The sequence below is a fragment of the Phyllostomus hastatus genome, unplaced genomic scaffold, assembly GCF_019186645.2.
Source record: "Phyllostomus hastatus isolate PE091 unplaced genomic scaffold, TTU_PhHast_1.1 phas_contig_34, whole genome shotgun sequence".
NCBI classification, from domain to species: domain Eukaryota; kingdom Metazoa; phylum Chordata; class Mammalia; order Chiroptera; family Phyllostomidae; genus Phyllostomus; species Phyllostomus hastatus.
This window is the reverse complement of record NW_025333857.1, coordinates 52,657,336-52,678,596: the sequence shown is the minus strand read 5'-3', so window position 1 is coordinate 52,678,596 and position 21,261 is coordinate 52,657,336.

Genomic DNA, 21,261 nt, shown 5'->3' with positions numbered 1-21,261 from the left:
TCTAATTCATTAATTTAGCCTTTATTATAAATCAGTCCCATATTTCCTGTGGGTTTATTTGGGTTTTTTTTTTTCAGCATCATGTGTAGTACTTTACTTCTATTCACTCCTCCTATAATAAATTAAAAGAGGTATGTCTTCAACTGGTAAAACATTGGCTGAATTTTATGTTTTAAATGATGCATTCTCATTGCCATTTATTTCTTTATACTTTATAGGTCAACTTTTAATATCTTTTTTCCTTGAGAATTACAAAGATTGTTTTACAATTTCCTAGAATTTTAATATGTGGGATAAGGATATTTCTCATTTGTTTTTAATTTCTTGTTTTTAATTTCTTATTTTAAAAGAATTCATCATAAAATATTTAACCTATTCTTTGAAACTTACAGAAATATGAAGTTGAAACTTATACTTTATTTATTGAACTATATCACAGTTATATAAAAATGTTTTACATATGGAATCTACATATGGAGTCAAATTTATAGAAACAGAGAGTGGAATGCAAGTCTCCCAAGGCTGGGAACAGGGGGAGATGGGAAGATGTGGGTCAAAGTGCACAAGATTTCAGTCATACAAGATGATAAAGCTCTAGAGATCCAATGCTTTATATATATATGCATAGTATATCATATATAGTGCATGCCATTTATAATACATAGCATATATTATATACAGTAATAATATATGTGCACACCACCATATATATTATACATATCTCCAATGATACACATGGTATATGATGTATATAGTATATATGATACATAGTATATCTAGTATCTGAGAGCCTAATTGTGGTGATCCTTTCACAATGTGTCCATGCATCAAAACATCAAGTTGTATACTTTAAATATGTACAAATTTTGTTTGTCAATTATATTTTAGTAAAGATGACAAACAGAAATCACCCTCCATCAAAACATTTTTAGTATATATAATTTAATATACAGTCAACATGCATAAATTACATAAAGTATACATGTGTGCATTTTTATTATGTTATATTCAACTTTCTTCACTTGCACATCTAAAGGTCATTACCACTCATGCATCTAATAGGCGTATTAAATTTACAAGTGTACAGAACAAAATTATAAATACACCCTCCATTTCCTCAAGGCTACTTCTCTCCTCAGTTTTTCTTTCCCCAGCAGACATGAGTGCTAAGACCTTTCCCTGCCGACATGAGTGCTAAGACATGAATGTCAGGCCAAATGACTTCGTGGTCAATGTATTCATTTGTTTCCCCCACCACTACCCAATCGAATCCATTAACAAGTCTTCTACCTGAAATATGTATATGATCTTTCCATTTCTCTTCAGAGCTGTTACCTCCCTGGATAAAGCTACAATAATATTCACCAAGATTATCTTTACAGCTTTATCACTGGTAGCCTTTCCATTATTTCTCAGCATTGCAACCAAACTGTGTTTAAAAAAAAATAGCAATCCTACATTTTCCACCCCTTCCCTGTTATCATCCCCATCCCATTTGCTTAAACTTCTCCAATGGCTTTTAATCATCCCTTGAATAATATCCAAATACATTGCTGTGGTTGATAAAATCTAGTGACTATCTACCTCTCAAAACTACACACTCAGTGTCCCCCTTACTGCTGTGCTGTGACCACCCTGTCTGGCTTTTTCTTCTGTGCCCAGCCCAGCTTACGTCACCATTGCACTTTTATAAATTTTCTTCTTTGTGTATGGAATGCTTGCCACCCAAATTTTATACTTATTATCTTAATAATGAGTATAAAACTCATTAATAAGGAGTAAAAGAACTCATCATTTTAATAATGAGTTAGTGGTAACTCATTATTAGAATTTGACAAAATGATCCATCCTCAGAGAGAGCTTCCCTGACCACTCTTTTAAGGTAAATTTCCCAGTCACTCTCTGATTTTGTAATCCTCCATTACCTGATTCTTCATATGTTCATTTTCCAAGAATCCTTCCTCTAAGACAGCCCATGAAACACAGGGACCTTATAGACCTTGTTGTACTTCTCTGTCTTCTGCTCTTAGTGGGAAACATAAGGTAAATGTTCAATAATTATTTGTTGGATGACTGCTCTCTCTCTTCACACCAAATGATCTCCTTCATTTTTCAGAAATTAGTTTCCCTTCCCACAAGAAGTGTGATCCTTAATCCTTTCAACAGAAAATACCCCACAACTTTGTCCATTAGCTTGAGAAATTCCCAAGGATGATCGGTGTTGTTCTTTCCCAGGCACACAACATAGTGAAGTGGGGAACACAATACTCTAGCTCTGTGCAAACCAGTGACCCAGAGTCTTAGCATTTGTGACAGTGGATGAACCTAGTGGGTATGAGGCCAACTCAGTTGGAGAAAGACAAATACCATATAATTTTACCTCTATGTGGAGTCTAACAATTTCAATACAGAAACAAATTCATAGGTACAAAACAGAATGAAGCTTGCCAGAGAGTAGAGAGGTTGGGGGACTGGGTGGAAAAGGTAAAGGAATTGAGAAGTAGTGGTTGGTAGTTACAAAATAGTCATAGGGATGTAAAGTAGAGGATAAGGAATATAATCAATGATATTGTAATAACTAGGTATGGTACCACATGGGTACTGGAAATACCAGGGGGAAGAGTTTATTCAGTCTACGATTGTCTAACCACTATGCTGTATACCTGAAACAATATAAAATAATATTAAATGTAAACTGCAATTTTAAAATGTTTAAAATTTTTTAAAAATCTAGGCTCTCAATTATGGTTTTAAGAATATTATTTCTGCCATAAAGGGTTTTTAGTTTATCTATTCCTACATGAAATGATCTTTTGTTAAGATAAAAATACTCTCTTGTTCTTCTAATCAATAGGTTCCACATATTGCTTTGAGGGCCTTTAATTTTTATTCTGTTCTATTTAGATGACTGTAAACAAAAGTATTACATTTTTATTTTTTTTATTTTCTTGATTTGAAAAATCGCCTTGGAATCATGAATTCTTTGATCAAAATATCTTCCCCTTAAACATTGTGATTGTTACTCCATTTCCTTGCTACATTTTATGTATCTTCCCCCTTTTCTGGGGGTGATAATTTTAGGATTTGTTTGCCATACTTAAATAACTATAATTTCATCAGAATGTTTTTATTGGAGTTTCTTATAATTTTATTCTAATTATTCACTTTTTAGGAAGTTTTAAATTTTAATTTAGATGAAGAAAATTGTATCCTATCATTTCAATATATTAGATATTACAATATCAGAAAAGACAAATACCAACTTCCAGCCAAGATGGAAGCTTAGGTAGATAAGCTTTGCTTCCTCACACAACCAACAGACAGAAAACAAATTTAAAAACAAAAAACAACCAGAACTGCCAAAAAAAACCCAACTATATGGAAGTCTAACAACCAAGGAGTTAAAGAAGAAACATTCATCCAGACTAGTGCACCGAGACAGAGAAATATGGCCCAAATGAAAGAACAGATCAGAGCTCCAGAAAAAGAATTAAGTGATAAGGAGATAGCCAACCTATCAGATGCAGAGTTCCAAACACTGAAAATAGAGGAAGAAGTTAAGGCTAGGCAAAGTGAAATAAATAAAAATATACAGGGAATCAACAGTGAAGGGAAGGAAACTGGGACTCAAATCAATGATTTGGACCAGGAGAAAGAAATAAACATTCAACCAGAACAGAATGAAGAAACAAGAATTTGAAAAAATGAGGAGAGGCTTAGTAACCTCCAAGACAACTTTAAATGTTCCAACATCTGAAACATAGGAGTGCCAGAAGGAGAAGAGGAAGAGCAAGAAATTGAAAACTTATTTGAACAAATAATGAAGGAAAACTTCACCAATCTGGCAAATGAAATAGACTTCCAGGAAGTCCAGGAAGCTCAGAAAGTCCCAAATAAGCTGGACCCCAGAGAGAACACACCAAGACATATCATAATTACATTACCCAAGGCAAAAGATAAGGAGAAAATCTTAAAAGCAGCAAGAGAAAAGGAGACAGTTACCTACAGAAGAGTTCCCATAAGGCTATCAGCTGACTTCTCAAAAGAAACCCTGCAGACAAGAAGGGGCTGGAAAGAAGTATTCCAAGTCATGAAAGGCAAGGGCCTATATCCAAGATTATTCTATCCAGCAAAGCTATCATTTAGAATAAAAGGAGAGATAAAGTGCTTCCCAGATAAGGTCAAGTTACAGGAGTTTATCATCACCAAGTCCTTATTGTATGAAATGTTAAAGGGGCTTATCTAAGGAAAAGAAGATTAAAACTGTCAACTGTAAAATGACAACAAATTCACAACTATCAAGAACTAAACCTGAAACACAAAAACCAAAATACATTAAGCAAACAACTAGAACAGGAACAGAATCACAGAAATGGAGATCACATGGAGGGTTATCAGTAGGGAGGGGAAGTAGGGAGAATGGGAGAAAAGGTACAGGGAAAAAGAAGCATAATTATTAGGTACAAAATAGACAGGGGTAGTTAAAAATAGTATCAGAAATGGAGAAGCCAAACTTATATGTATAATCTGTGAACCTGAACTAAGGGGGGGGCGGAATCCTGGTGGAAGGGGGTTGCAGGGTGGAGGGGAATAAAGGGGAGAAAAATGGGGCAATTGTAATAGCATAATCAATAAAATATACTTAAAAAAAGAAAAAGACAAATATGATTTCATTCATATGTGGACTCTACTCAACCAAATAAACTAAAAAGCCAAATAGAAATAGGCTCGTAGGTATAGAGAACAGACTGTCAGCTGTCAGAGGGGATGGAGTTTGGGGGCTGGGTGAAAAAAATAAAGGGATTAAGGAAAAAAACAACTCCTAGACACAGATAAAAGTATGGTGATTACCAGAGAGAAAGAGGGTTGGGGGAAGGTAAAGGGGGGTAATAAATGGTGACAGAAGGACTTGCTTGGAGTGGTAAACACACATACAATATTTAGATGATGTATTATAAAATTTTATACTTAAAACTATATAATTTTTTAACCAATGTGACCTCAATAATTTCAATTACAAAAAGGAAAAAAGAAAAAACAAACATTATCATTAGGAAGGTTATGTGCCCTGCCTGGGGAGAGGGCCCATAACACCTCTCACATGGACTTAAGCCCAGCTTGATGTCCATTCCCTTCTCAATGCCCTGCAGGAGTCACCATGGTTCCCTTCCTACACTGGGGCCTCTGGTCCCAGACAGTGTCCTGAGCTGCTGCATACTATAAGAGGAGGCATCTCCCCCCACTGGCGGACACCTGCCTGAACATCCTGATTGCGAACCTGGAGAAAATTGTGTTTTGAAAGACTTGGCTCAGGAAGTCTTCTGGAGCATTGAAATTTCCCTCAGGAAGTAACTGATTAATTCCCTGGGGTATTGTCTTGACTAGGATTGTTATGATGTTCCATTGAACAGGTTCGAAGCTGCCAGGCTTCTTTTGAGATGCCTCTGAAAACACATAAATCCCAAGATGCAAACCATGGCAGGGAGCACCTGCCTCTGCTCTATCGTGCTGCACCCGCACTACATAAAGGAAAGCTCCTCCTGGCAGTTAGGAACTTCAGCAATAGTAAAACAAAAGACTACCAAGAAATTCAGAGGATTCTGCTCGCTTGTTTACTTTGAAAGCACGTGGAGATCTTGAGGATGAGTCTCTAGCTACCTGCCAGCACTTTATTGAAAACCAGGATTGGCTGTCTTCATCCAGGAGAACAACAAAGCTGAAGTCTGAGGGTTTCCTTCAAGCTGGCTGCAGAAGATGTGGTGATGCGTATCAGCCGTGTAGAAGGCTGTTAGGGGAGAAGTGGCAAGCTTCTTCCAACTCTGCTGGGTCTTAACTGTATTCAGTTCAACACAATGCATATGTCAAAATGGCACATTTTGGGATGGCATGTCTGCCTGCTCAGGTGATTAGATAAAGACTAAATGGGATTTCTTAAACTGAGTACCTCAAATTTTAATTTGTGTGATACTGTGATCAAAGGGAACAAGAAGATGAAGATTCAGAGAAAGACTTGGCCAAAGAATCAAGGAGTACTCTTACCTAGCATAGAGACAAGAAAAATAGGGGCTTTTCTGAGAACTTCACAGTATCAGCTATCAGAAGCCTTTGTGTCCTCGGCAAAACCCCCACGTGGAAAGATGTGAACTCCTTCCTTGCCCTAGTTCTGGCAACCAGTGAGACATGTTTTGCTATTCATCTGTTTAAATACAAGTTGTTGAAGGACAAAAGTAAATTCCTCTTCCAACAGTAGCATTTCTAAAAACACAACAAAACATTTCCCATAAATTATATTAGTTTATTCTCATAACCATTATTTTTGTTACAAATTTTTAAGTAAAATCCACTTGTTTAGATGATCAAAATTTCCATTGCTCTTGGTCACATAACTAATAGTGATATAGCTAGAAATCAAAAACCACTTCATTAAATGTTTTTCTCCTTGTTCATTTCATCAAACTATAATGTTTCGTGGAAAATGTCTTCTGTAGGTGGCCAGAATCCACTTATAAAACAAGAAGAAATGTGAATTGCCATTTACATTCGCATTCTAATGTCCACACATGTAAAAGCACAAAGTTTAACTTCTACACGTCATTGTGGTAATGCATACCCAGAGAAGCCAGTATGCTCCAAGGTAGAACAAGACAAGTAAAAGTTTAGAACGTCACCCTGATGTTATCGTTCTTACTGCCATGAAAGGCTTTGAAAGTCTAGAACACATATCTTATACATAGTAATAACTATAGAGATAGAGATTATCTCTGTTTCTCTCTCCCTCTATGATATCGATATATATGTACTATTATATGTGACTTTTGTAATGTATAGAAAGAGCTCAAATGGAATATAATTTATATTGCACACACACACCCATATTTGCTTTTATTATTTTGGTTGTTAATGGTAGTAAAATTACAAAAATGAGTTTTATTATTTATGGTTGCTAACAAATTACCCCCACAGCTTAGAACTTCAAAACAAAAATCATGTATTATCTCACACAGACTCCGGAGCCCAGAAACCTGATAGTGGCATCGCTGGGTGAAGCTAGGTGATTCTGGCTCAGGGTTTCTCAAGAGCTGATTTTACCTATTCAGTTAACTAGAAGTTAGTAAGTGCAGCCCACAGCCAAGACCCTGCATACCAGGAGGTGGGGTCATTGGAGCCATCATGGAAGCTGGCTACCACAATTTCATGCTCAAAGTATATTAAATTTCCCCTAATTACTGTTTGTTGGCTTATTAAATATTTTTAGTGAATTTGTGTTTCTCACCAGAACAGTGAAGATAGCTATAAACAATGAAATCAATTATAGAGTGCCTGAACAGCAACTTGGGTTTGGCTTCTTGTTTTGCCATTAATTATCAGTGCAATTTTCAGAAGATGCTGTGTTTGCAACACAGGTTCCTCGTCCATTTACTCATTCAATAAATATATACTAAGCACCTATACATTATTCCAGATGTTGCAGCACATCAGTATAGATAGTCCTGCTCTGTGGAACATTACCTTCTGCTTGACTTCTAAATTAATACGAAGCTCTAAAAATCATATTAGTTATCTATATGTATAAGGACAAGTGAAAATCTATAGAAAAAAGTCCCAAATGGCCAGGATTAAAGCCAGGAAGGAAGACGCATAATTTCTGAGTTGCAAAGTATAGAGTTGAAGATAATCACAAAAATAGAATATCTGGATTTTATCAAATGGTCCAGCATTAGGAAAGAAGGGTGTGGGGCAACCAGCCAGACCAAAGGGGCTCAGGATTTGAGGATAACAGAGCCTGAAACAACTCCCTGAATCTTTTTACCAAGTAGCCATAGGTCATTTATATTGGGGAATTTAAATTAAGTCATGTGTGGAAAGGGGACTGATAAATAAACAATTCCAGCTTGATCAGTCTGCTATGGCTATGCTTCTGCTAATGGTTCAGCAATATATTTCCCAGGATGCATGGCAGGAGACTCTAAAGATAATGCTAGTTAATCACAAGGTTTTAGAAAACATATCTTCTTACTGATTCCAACACTTGTCCCTATATTTTTTTCTGTACTGATTAACTAAGGGGATTCACTAGATTTGAATCTTATAGGACCTCATATAAAGATGCCGATATTATAAAAGTGGTAGTACTCTCCAGAGCACAGGGATTTTCAGCATATTTTATTAATTTCTTTAACAGAAGAGTGCTTTGTTGATGCTGTTTTCTAAAGGGAAGGGAAGATTAAAGAAACTCTAGATTTCATTGTGTTGTCACTAAGTGCATGGATCTTCTTTGTGAGTGTGTGTAGGGAGAGGGGCTCTGTGTGAGAAGGGATGTTTTGAGTAGAGTAATGTAATACATGATATGTCATTAAATATCATTGTTAATATTTCAATTAGATACTCCATTTAAACATCAAAAAATGGCAAGCAGGGGTTGGATGGGCTTCTGGGCATTTGCTACAAGAGAACTCTAAACTCATCTTTACTGCTGGGCGAACAGAAAGAGTTCAAGAGAATGGGAATCTGGAGAGTGGTTCAAAAGGATCCAGGGCTTTGCAGTCCTGGGAATGTCCTAACGTCCGTACAGTTTATCATCAAATAAGGCTCAGCTGGTGAACAGGGCTCAGGCCCTGGGAGCTCACATACTGCGGTGTTCTCCTGAAATGCATTGAGAGCATAGGGTCACATTGGGTCTCTGAAAATCAGGTGTTGCTTTGAGGCTATAGTAGACTTAGTCTCAAATTTGCAGAGCTGAAGTGGTTTTTACGTTACTCAAACTCAAATCCGGGTAGAATTTTAGCATAGATTCTTAAAAGGTGGGATTAGATAACTGCAGTATTCAAAGATTGGGGGACTTGAGGGATTTCCGTAGCTCCCGGGGTGCACAGAGGGTTGTCTAGAGTGCTTAAGACACCTTAGGCAGTATGGTCATCAGGGAATGATGGCCATAAACAGTAGCCCTTTTTCATTGTTCTTCTTTTTAAGTTGTGGTCTCATTGATATGTAGACCAAGTGTATTGGTAGATATTTGTGGACATGTTTGAGTTATAAAAATATTTCTTGCAAGGGATCTCTTAATACTAGATGTATATGTATTACTTATAATGTTAAAGTGAGAAGAAATTAAATAGGTTAACATCCTTGGTTGTACTATTTTGAAATGTTAAGGGCAAAGTGAAATAATCTGAACTTAAAATATAAATACTTTCTCTATTTAATATTTATATTATAAATTACAGAAAAATAATAACTCCTAAGAATTAGCATTGATATATTGACTTTTTGTGCTATGTTATCAATACATTAAGCAAAGAAGGAAAAGAAAACTTAGAAATTTGACACTGCTGATCCACTGATTCAAAAGGATATACAGCAGGTGTTGAAATAAATAAGCCAAAAGATAGGTATTCCTGTACCTGCTGTTGCCTTCTACTCCCTGAGTACTTCCAAACATCCACATGTTTTTTCCCATTCTCTTCTCTGTGCTCCAGACTCTGTTACATTTAGCCATTTGCCATCTGCTTTTGAGATTCTCGTTGACATAGGTATCTGAAACTCAATGTCTCCTCAACTATGCTCAGACATTTCCATTTCTTTGTACACATCAAGGATAGAGGTTTGCTTCTTTCAGGATCTGAGTTTTGCGGTGTTTGGCTGTGGCTGATTGTGTTACAGTATGTCTTGATTGTGATATTTGTTTATGAGAAGATATATTGCAGAGTGTTCTCTAAAGTCTGACAGGGAGTCAGTCATCTCTGAACTTGGATAGCCCAGGTTTGCTTTGCTCCGCCACTTTCTTCTTGTAGCAGAGGTCCTTGTTTGCTGATACGTATTGTAATTGCTCAAGTAGAATGTAAGTTCCAAGAGAACAAACAAGTCAATATAAAACCATAGAAACTAAAACCCTGGCTCATACATATTAGGCATTCAACAAATATTTATTAAATTAATGAATGAGTGGAACTTACCTCCCTGTAAACTGATGGGAGATACATTCAGTGGAATCTCACTTCCCCCTAAAATTTAAAAAAAAGTATCAGATTTCTCTCCTTTAATATTTTCATTTGTAAATGTTTGCATAATCTATCTAAAAGAGACTAATATATTGCCCATATGATAACTGATAACCTAGACATGAGAAACCTCAATGGTTTTAGGAGTCTTATGATCCTAACTGACCTAAGCTAGGTTAGAGATGCTAAAAGCTGTTTTCATGATACAACAGTCTGAAACCAGTCAAGACTAAAAAGGCTGGTGTGTTCATTTTATTATCCCAAATTGACTTTGTTATCACAATATAATTTATTTAAAAATCTTTCATTGATAATATTAAAATATCAAAAATAATTTCATAGATGAAATTATTCATATGTGAAATTCATATATGAAATTACTCCTATATGTGAATTTCATATATAGGAAATTATATATATACATAAAGGTTCTATAACTTTCTTAGTTACTGTTCATGGACTCACAATTCTATTCCATTGCTTGGCCCAGAAACATACATTTCTGTGCTAGAAACATACATTTTAGTTATTGTATCTTTGTAATATTTTAGTACTTTGTAGAAAAAATTTCTTTTGATTTTACTTTTGTTGTTTAATCAAAGATTTATTTTTCCTGCTGAGTATAAATCTATTTTCAGTTTTCATTAAATAAGTACTTACTGTCATCTTAGAAGTGTACTTGCTGTTTCATTACATTAGTTTGATAGAATTGACATTTTACTAATAGTCTGCTTATCATTAAAGGCACAATCAGGTCCTATTTTTGTCTCTTAAAAATTGTGTAGTGTCCTTTATATTAGTGACTCAAGCAATCTGTTAGTTTTTATGATGTTGCTTATTAGAATTATTGTTATGAATTAGGCCTTAAGTTGATTGCATTTTTCTATAGGATAGTTTAAATATATGTAAAAACCATAGTTTTCATATGTGTATTTATTATGTAACTACCCATTTTACTTTCATCTTAGATGGCATAATTGTTTAAAGTGCTTTCTCTCTAGGTTTCAAGTAGATAACCATATTATATTCAAGTCATAAACATTTTTGCCATTTCTTTTCTAAATTGTAGTCTTAGTTACTGTTCATGATTTATTATATTGTCTAAAGCATATAGTTATTAATTATAGGGATGGTAGCATATTTAAGTGGAATATTGTATTTCCCTGAGAGATTTAATTTTAAATAATTATTCTTAAACAAATGAAGGTTTTTTCATATCATATATTTCTGTTTATATTATTATCATGGAAAGTTATATTAATATAATTTTTATTTTTTCTTTTACTTTCTATTGTTGTTCAGTTGTCCCAAATATTCCCTGTTGCTCTGCCCCCTTCCCCAACCCATTGTCCATGTCCATGGGTCCTTTATACATGTTCCTTGACTAGACCCTTCCCCTTCTTTGCCCCATTATCCCCCTCCTCCCGCCCCTCTGGTCACTTTCAGTGTGTTCCTTATTTTCACATCTCTGGTTCTATTTTGTTCATTTATTTGTTTTGTTGATTAGTTTCCTCTTATAGGTGAGACCATATGGTATTTGTCCCTCACCACCTGGCTTATTTCACTTAGCATCATACTCTCTAGTTCCATCCATGCTGTCGCAAAGGGTAGGAGCTTCTTCTTTCTCTCTGCTGCATAGTATTCCATTATGTAAATGTACCACAGTTTTTTGATCCACTTATCTACCGATAGGCACTTAGGCTGTTTTCAGCACTTGGCTATTGTAAATTGTGCTGCTATGAATATTGGAGTATAAAGGTTCTTTTGAATTGGTGTTTCAGGGTTCTTAGGGTATACTCCCAGCAGAATTTTTCATATTGCTGAGCCACCATCCTTTCATCCACTTCTTTTCCCATGGCTCCTCTCTACTTTATAGACAATATAGCCTCCCACACTCTTTCATGGTCTACATTTATCACATTAATATTTGTGTAAAAAAGTTCTTGTTTTATTTCCACTCAGAAGTTAATCTGTACTCGAGTCTATTCTTTATAGCCTTCTGGCTCTTAAGCAGTATCCTTAACTTTCCTATCTGCTCTTTTCTATTTTTCCTCCAAAAGCCCAAACAACAAACACAGATTTTATCTTTTATTCAAAACATTAACAACAAATTCTGTTGTGCATAGAACTCTCCAAAAGATTTCAAAATCAAAATCAGAATTTTCTTTATTTTCAGAAATGAACTGCCATAATCTATTTTTTGATAATTATGTGTTCCCATTCCCTTAAACTGTTTATTCTTATTTCTACGACCCACTGTTTCTTACTATTATCTTTTTCATAGTACAAACCCTAGTTTGTAATATAGTGGGGATGTTTTGCTAAAATTTTATGTTGGCCTTAAAATAATCTGAATTTACAAATAGGATTAGAAAGTAGCTTTTGTTTTGCAAATCTAACTTTAAAATTTTTGAGCCAAGTTAATTTTGGCTTAATGAAACAATTTTGGAAAAGTTTACATTGTTCTCTGTAAGCTTGCAGGTTTTATATGAAATAAAAATTTCATCTTTAATGTACAGTGAAGTTAATCTTTTCAGCTACACGATAATGACACTTTTTGGGTTAATAGTATTCCTTAGCAAAATTCTATGATGTTTGTTGTTTCATTTATATCTGATTGTTTATTCCACTTTAGTTTTTCCCAAACAGCTTTCTCTTTACTGGAAGTTTGGTTGGTGTCTCTTCTAGGCATTCTGTCTGTCTATCTATCTATCTATCTATCTATCTATCTACCTATCATTGATTCATTTTACAGTTATATAGTTTCTGTTTCAAATCTGAGAATTCTATTATATCAACACCAATATTTATCATCCATTATTTTATTATACAACTTTGTGATCATTATATTTAAATTCTTATTTTTTGGTTAAAATCTATTTTAGAAAATCCCCACACCGTCCCTTCCCCTTAACACTCCCTCCCCTTGGTGCTAGAAGGCTACCTGGGCAGTTTGTACTTTTCATTTGAGCACATTATTCATGTACTATTTATAAAACATGTATTATTCACATTATTTAGATAATATATAATCATACATAAATTAATAGATAAAGTATATCAATAATAGATATAACACATGCATTTATAATAAATATATTTATTTTTATAATAAACAATATATAAACCAGTTTATATTAAGCTGTACACACAAATAAGAACAGGCACCATGGAATCCCACTTCTACTTGTTTTAGTGATAATACAAGATTTATGATATTCATAAATACTCTATAATAATATTGGTATATCAATTATATTTAGGGGATACTAGGGAATATGCTCAAATATCTCTGCACTTATAATTAATCATTTTTAGCAATATTATTTTTAGTATTGCCTTTTACTCTATCATGGTTAAGTCTTAACTTCATATAACAATAAATATATACTTCTTCAAAAATTAAGCTTTGATGTTTACAAATGGGTGGCTCTTTCATGTAATGTGGGGTATGCTTTATGAATAGTCTCTTGTGTTTCCCTGGAGGTTATCAATATTTGATTTCTTGTTAACAGAAACATAAAATGTAGAATGTGCTTATGTACTGGATATCAGTGTTTTCATAGATTTGTATGTATAAGTAAGAGGAGCATTTGGACCATTTTTCATACAGAAAAGCATTTTCTCAGCCACATAGTGATTCAGTATGGGAAGACTTATAAAAAGCCTTCCAGGCACAAATTATTAGAACCTGTTTGGTCAGCAAAGATGTTATGCAGTCTCATGAAAATGAATCCTGCTGAAAAATGTCTTCTGCCTTCCTGTTTCAGAGTTACCTGAAAACATAGCATGGCCAGAATTGCATTAACCGTGGATACTTAGAGTTCTGTTTTTAAATGTAATTGGGAACACTGATGAAAAAGTTTTCAGAAGAGCATTTATAATAAATAGAGTCTAAAATTATACTATTCATAAAGGTTTGGTTGGAGAAATTGTTTTATTGGCTTCATAATGCCTCCAACAAATTAAACTTGGGTTCCAATGGAATGTATGACTTAGAAAAATATTTGCATAGGTTCTTATTAAATGTCCATTGCCTAGATTAATTTAACCATAATTCTTTTTTCCTATGAATCATTAGCTTGAAACAATATTTTTCCCAGAATATTGTATAAGCTTCTCCAATATTTTGGTTTGAATAAGTAATAAAAATGTGTGAAAGAACTTATGTAGTCAACCTTAAGAGAAGCTCTTTCAGATACACTGAAAAGTCAAATGAAAGGAATAGTTATGATCATTTGGCTTGAAATATAGGGAATAAACTTTTTCTGAATGCGTTGTCTAGATACTTACAGAATGCTACTGCTATTTCCAAGAACTGAGTCAAAAGACATGTGGCTGAATACTTAAAATACAAAAGAGGTTAAAAGGAAGAATAGGAAAGTTGGTTCTAGTCCCAGCCTGATTACTCACTAACAAGTGACATTACCTATAAAATATGAGTTTTATGCTACCTTCTTGATCAGACAATACAATTATCATATGTATATGAAAGTTCTTTGTAACACCAGCTAAATAATATGAACTATTATTCATGGAAAATAGCAATCTTAGTTAAATTTTGTCAAGAACCTTTATACATGGTCTCATTTAACCCTTAGAGCAACCCCATGATGAGTATACTCTTATTGTTATTTTGATACTGAAGGAAATGAAGTTTACCAGTGGTTAGGTAGCTGGCCCAGGCACACACAACCAGAGGTGGTAGGACAGGGACCTGACATGCAGCTGCATTCATTTGCCAACTTTCTCCACCACAGAACTATTAGACATCATTTTAATTAACAGTAATTAGAGAAAGTGGAATTAATGTATGTCTACATTTTATTCTAGGTCCAATATTCTGTGCTTCTAACTAGAATATTTCTCAATACACTTATCAGAAGAAGTTTGAACCTCATGTCAATTTATAACAGCTTATACATGCTTAGCAGTATTCTGGGAATGTTCCTGTCGTAGTCTCAAATGTAGACAAGGGCATAAAAGGATAACTAGCAAAAGGAGAGGAAGACAGAGGAGGAGTTGTTTGGATAACTTGGAAAAACAAAAACAAAAAAGGTTGTTGGCTGAGACAACAGTGTAAGGAATTAACAGTAGTGTCTAAAGAGAAGCAACTGTTTTCAGGTAACACATGAGTTAACGAAAAAGAAGGTATTCCAAATGATTGTGATTTTCTAGTGAAGGCTCTGAAAGTCAAACATCAAAAACACACTGCTCAAATGAACACTGTGGTGCATTGAACATAACAAAGCTTAATATGATAAGAATAATATTCCTTTATAGTTCTTAGGATTTTACACTTTTACTTATCTTTTATAAGTCTTTTCCTATTAAATTTATTCTCAAGTTTTACTAGGACACTAGTTATTATAACTGAAGTTGACTAAGGGTTAAAGAAAAGTATCTTCTTTTTATAATTTTTTAAATTTTATTAAATATTTTTGTTTATTTTTTTAGAGAGAGGACAGGACAGAAAGAGGGAAACATCAATGTGTGGTTGCCTCTCAAGTGCCCCCTGCTGGGGACCTGGCCTGCAACCAAAGCATGTGCCCTAGACTGGGAATTGAAAGATCCGCGGGCCAACACTCAATCCACTGAGCCACACCAGGCAGGGCAGAAAGTAACTTCTCGAACAGTCACTACATACTTGGCATCCTGTGCTCCACACACCTCATCTGGTAAAATTCATAGCAGCCCCAAAAGTGGATATCATCATCATTCCACTAGTACTGATGAGACTCAAAGAGCTTTAATAGAATACAAGGGAATACTGGTTTCTCTGTCAGTAGTGAATCTGTTAAAGCTATTATCTATCTTAAAGTAAAATATTTACCTATTCAGAAAAGGTTTTCACTTCCCGTCTAGCTCATTGCCACAAAAAGTATATTATAAAACCATTATTAAGTGAGTAGAATGAAAATACAACATAAGAGTACCAAAGAGGATTACTGTTTTAGTTAATATAAAGAAACATAAAGCTTAAAGTACTTTATTTCCACTTCTTGTGCCTTTACCATTGGGACTTTGGTATTCATATTACACCTATGTAGCATCCACTTTAGAGCCAGATTACCTGGCTATGAAAATCTGAGGTTCTCCACCTCATTGTAACATTGGGCAAGTTACTCAATGTATCTTACCTCAGCTTTCTTATCTGTAAAATGAATATTAAAAAAAGAGTTATACTGGCCCCTGCCTGGTGTGGTTCAGTGGATTGAGTGCTGGCCTGAGAACCAAAGGGTCAAGGCACATGCCTGGCTTGTGGGCAAGGTCCCCAGTAGGGGCACATGAGAGGCAACCACACATTGATGTTTCTCTCCCTCTCTTTCTCCCTTCCTTCCCTCCTCTCTAAAAAAACAAAACAAAACAAAAAAATACAATCTTTAAAAACAAAAAGAATCATACTGGATCCAAAGGATTTCATGAGAAGTTAATACTTAATACAGATGAACTAAAACTGTACTTATAATTTTCCAGCTCAAAGAAAGTTATCATTGTAATAATAATTGTTATCATTGTAATAATAATTATTATAATTACTCCTATCTTTGAAAAATATTCCCAATAAGGTTGAACTTCTAATATTAACAATAACCATAATAATGTTGTTTATATATTTAATAAAATGTAGATATGTAGAAGTGTTAAGTAAAATAATAAAATCTATAAAGTATAAAGTAGTTTTATTATTTTTATAAGGTCAAGGTCTCATTAAATTCACCAATCCATAGTGTTAATAAACACAATACATTTCTGGTGTTTTATATTCAGAGGTTCTTTGGAAAATTACATTCAATTGAAATTCTATTCATTCAATTAAATCATATGCTTTCTGAATATTATTTGTCTTTAGCCACTACTACTACTACTTGAAAGCTTATGCTCATACTTAACGCATATCAAAGGTGATAAGGAAGCCCTGGCTGGCGTAGCTCAGTGGATTGAGCGTGGGCTGGGAACCAAAGTGTCCCAGGTTCGATTCCCAGCCAGGGTACATTCCTGGGTTGCAGGCCACAGCCCCCAGCAACCGCACATTGATGTTTCTCTCTCTCTCTCTCTATCTTCCTCCCTTCCCTCTCTAAAAATAAATAAATAAAATCTTTAAAAAAAAAAGGTGATAAGGAGGGGGATGAATATGATTATAAGGATGATAACAATGATAGAAGTCTTGCTTTGTGCTAGGCTCAAGGAAATTTTTGTTTCAAGAAATACAAAACAAGCACACCTGGTCTCACAATTATTATCTGTTTTGCTGTATAAAAATAGGTTTCAGTTTGAATGTTTGCACCCTGTTATACTTACATGATATTATTTAAGTTCTTTGCTACATTTGTTTCCCTGCTAAAGTATAGTTGAGAGACCAAAACTCTGGTAACCAAGTCCAGAGAAAAATGGCAAAGCAATCATTCCTGTTCTTACTATGCCTCCTTTTCTGTCTTAAAGCTAGAGGCATCCTATTTCAGTTTATTGCATTGGGACTCTTTCCTAACTTTATTTAATTACACCCAAATTATGTCATAATATAGTAAAGGAAGAAAATTTAAATATTCTGAATTTTACCTTTTATTAAAAATTGTCCTGATTAATAAAAAATCATAGTCATCTTATGATTCAGAAGTTTCTGGGAATGTCTGAAATATTGATGCTTTAGTCCCATGGGGCTGCCATTTGAATGAGAGCCTCGGAAGCCACCTAGGTGTGTGTGGGGAGGAGGGGCTTGTTTTTTTGTGGGGCTTTTTGATGGTCTATTACTTGGAAGATAAAATGTGCCTCTGAAAACCAAGCTAGAGAATGGAAAATAATAAATCAGTGTTTGATGGCTTATCATCGAGTGAAGGATGATTACTCCTCCTCTGTGAATGAGTGATTTAACTTTTTACACATATATGTGTGTATGTATATTTTATATAAAAGTCTTCTGTCATATATGTATATAAATTATCTACATCTGTGAAACATGAACTATCATTTTGTTATCAAGTATTTTTCACTGAGCAGTTCTACTTTGTAAGAAGCCCAATTATCATTTTTTAAAAAATAATTAGACCTTATTAAATTATGCATAGGAAATCTTCAACTATCTCATAATCACAAAAAATCCAGAAACTTTATAGCTTGAGCATTTATATTTATATCTATGATTCAGTTATCACATATGATATATGAATAGGAGTCAAGGTTATATTTTTCCACTACCATTTGTTGAAGACTTTCTTTTCCCCATTGAATTGTGTTGACACTCTCCTGGCAAATCAATTGACTGCTTATATGAGTCTATTTGTAGACTATTCTCTGTCATTGATCTATTTGCCTATTAGTACCATAGTGCTGCAAAATTTTATCTGTACATCTATTATAAACCCAACAAGTTGTCATTATTATTTTTTCAAGTAATAAGAAAATTATATTTAATAGTAAGTAAAAGGATATGACATTTCTGATTATCTTTATTCATTTGTGTAGATACAAATTTAAATCAATCATCAATTTTTCCTGCCTTAAAATTTTTTAATAAATATTTGTTGTAGAACAATTCTTGTGGCAATACATTCTACTCTCTTGTGTTTGAAAGTATTTTGCCATTATTTTAAAAATAATTCTTAATTGGGCATGGCATTCTAGGTTTATATGATTTTTTTCTCCTTCCAGTATTTTAAGGATGACACTCTATTGTCTTCTGTTTTCCTTAGTTTCAGATGAGATGTTTTCTATCATTTTTATTCTTTTTCCTCTGTATGTTTATTTGTTCTGTTGTTACTTTCAAGATGTTCTCTTTGTCTTTGTTTTTAAGTAGCTAGTCTCTAATGTGCCCAGGTTTGGTCCCCTCTGTACGTATTAAGATTTGCTGAATATTTTGGCTATATGCTTAGTCATCTTTTATACATATATTTTTTGTGGGGGTGGGGGAGAAGTAGCCATTATCTCTCAAAACTTCTTTTCTGCTCCATTCTCTGTCTCTTCTTTTTCTGTAACTTTAATTATACAAAATTTATATCTGTTGACATAATACCACAATTCTCAGATACTTGGGTAGGCTCTTCCATTTTTATACCTTTATTTTCTTGCTACAGTTGAGAAAAATATCTATTAAATCTGTTTGAGTTTAAAGAATCTATATTTGTTCTGTTCAATCCATGTAGTATTTGGGTTTTCTTAATTTCACATATTTTGTATTTGAATTATAGATTGACTTCCGTCTGGTTCTTTCATAAAGTTTTTATTTTCTGTTGAAATTTTCCATCAGTTACTTATTGTTTCCTTCATGGTTTTGGAAAACAGTTAAATTACTTCCACCTTGCTTATTTCTGTGGAGGCTCAGGTCCTTAGCTTCCCACTTACTGTTTTTCTCAGGATTCCTTAGAGTATCATCCTCCAGCTGATGAGTCGATGAAGCATGTAGTGGGTATTATATATAAATTTGTGGCTCTCCTACTGTGGAATGTTCCCTTCAATGTCTGATAATTCTTACAGTCCTGAACTCCAGTCACTTTGTTTCATCCAGTAGAGGCTGCTGCTTTTCCTTGAACTTCATTCTATCTTGCACTGGGTACAGTGGGAGATGCCTCTGGGGAGAAACACATGGAAATGTGGAGGTCTTCTAGTTTGCTTTTTTTTTTTTTCATTTCAAGGATCAGGAGCCATTTATTTGTTCCTATTTGTAGCTTCTCTTCACATGTGTAAACATTTCAAAAAATATTTATTTTATCTAATATTCATGATTTTTATTAGGAGGTGTGTCTGTTTTATAAAAGCAACCCCGCCAATATGAAGGACAGACCTGATATAGTTTTTATCTACTCTTTATACTGTAAAAAAAAATTTTCCTCCAACTATGAGGTAGCATTGTCTATGTCCTTTCACCAAATTCTCTAAAACGATTATGGAAATAGACAGGCATCCTGGGGATCTTTCTCTGAATAATTTACATGAATATTTTGTAGTTAATCTTTTTGTTGTTGTTTTCTTTTTCTCTTGGTGGGCAATCAAGGTCTCAATGATTGTTCATTGTTTTTGTTTGCTATTGTTGTTGACTTGTGCCTTACCTGTAGGAAAGTTTTAATTATCAACTGTTAAATTTAGAAAAAATCATACCTGTTATGTTATCTGCTCCCACTGTTTTCCCCACAGCCCCGCTCCATAAACATATGCACACTTATTTCCAGGTGTTTCTCTCTCTCTGTAACCAAAATGATATACTTGAATTACAGCTATAAGTCCAGTATCCTGCCCAATGATTTTCCATAAGTGGTGATCATGTAATTCATACCAGGCTGTTAAAGGTCCTGTTCAAGAAATTTTTGGAATTGAAACTAAGTTTTTAATTCCCTGTAGCAAAACTGGGTATATGTAAAGTCCATGGCTACAGGCTCAGGAAGAACTCTCTGGTAAGGAATTAAATTAGCATAGAGAAATAGAGAAAAATGAGAAACAAATTTATAGAGTCTCTATTGCATTTTTCCCCAATTTTAGCAATCATTGAACCTCATTTATCTTTGTGGAACTCTATTTTTCTTTGCATTGCCTAAACTGATTCAAATTGGGTTTCTGTGTCCTGCAATCAATGGAGAGCCCTGAACTTTATCCTCACACAATTAATTTATCATTTTACAACTGGGTACACCACAGGCATTCGTTATCGGCATTGCACAACTGGAAAAGCTGGAAAGAAGACATTTCAATGACTACCTCACTATCAGTAAATAGTAAGATACTGTGGAATTTTACCTTGAGGTGAATGCTTGTGGTAAAGAAGAAAATATAGCCCAGGCTGGTGGCTCAGTGGGTTGAGTGCCAGCATGTAAACCAAAGTGTTGCTAGTTCTATTCCTAGTCAGGGAACATGCCTGGGTTGCAGGCTAGGTCCCCAGTTGGGGGCGCGTGAGAGGCAACCACACATTGATGCTTCTGACCCTCTCTCTCTCCCTCCTTTCCCCTCTCTAAAAATAAATAAATGAAATCTGTTAAAAGAAGAATAAAATATAAAGCAAAAAATGCAGAAGTTCAGAAAATGGTATTTTTAGATCTGCCTTGTTTCTGGCCAGCTAAATATTTACTTTGTGCTGTTTCTAACCCACTTGCTAGCAAAAACCCTGATTATTTTGGGTGGAGCTCTTCCATTGTGATGCTTAATTAAAGGTCAAAATTAATTGAAATGATGACAGCTTATCACTGCTCTAATCTAATTTCAAATGGTAGAGTACACTAAATTGCAACTATTGAGTGTATAAGTATAGTGGTTAATTTCACTGTTTTGATCCATACTT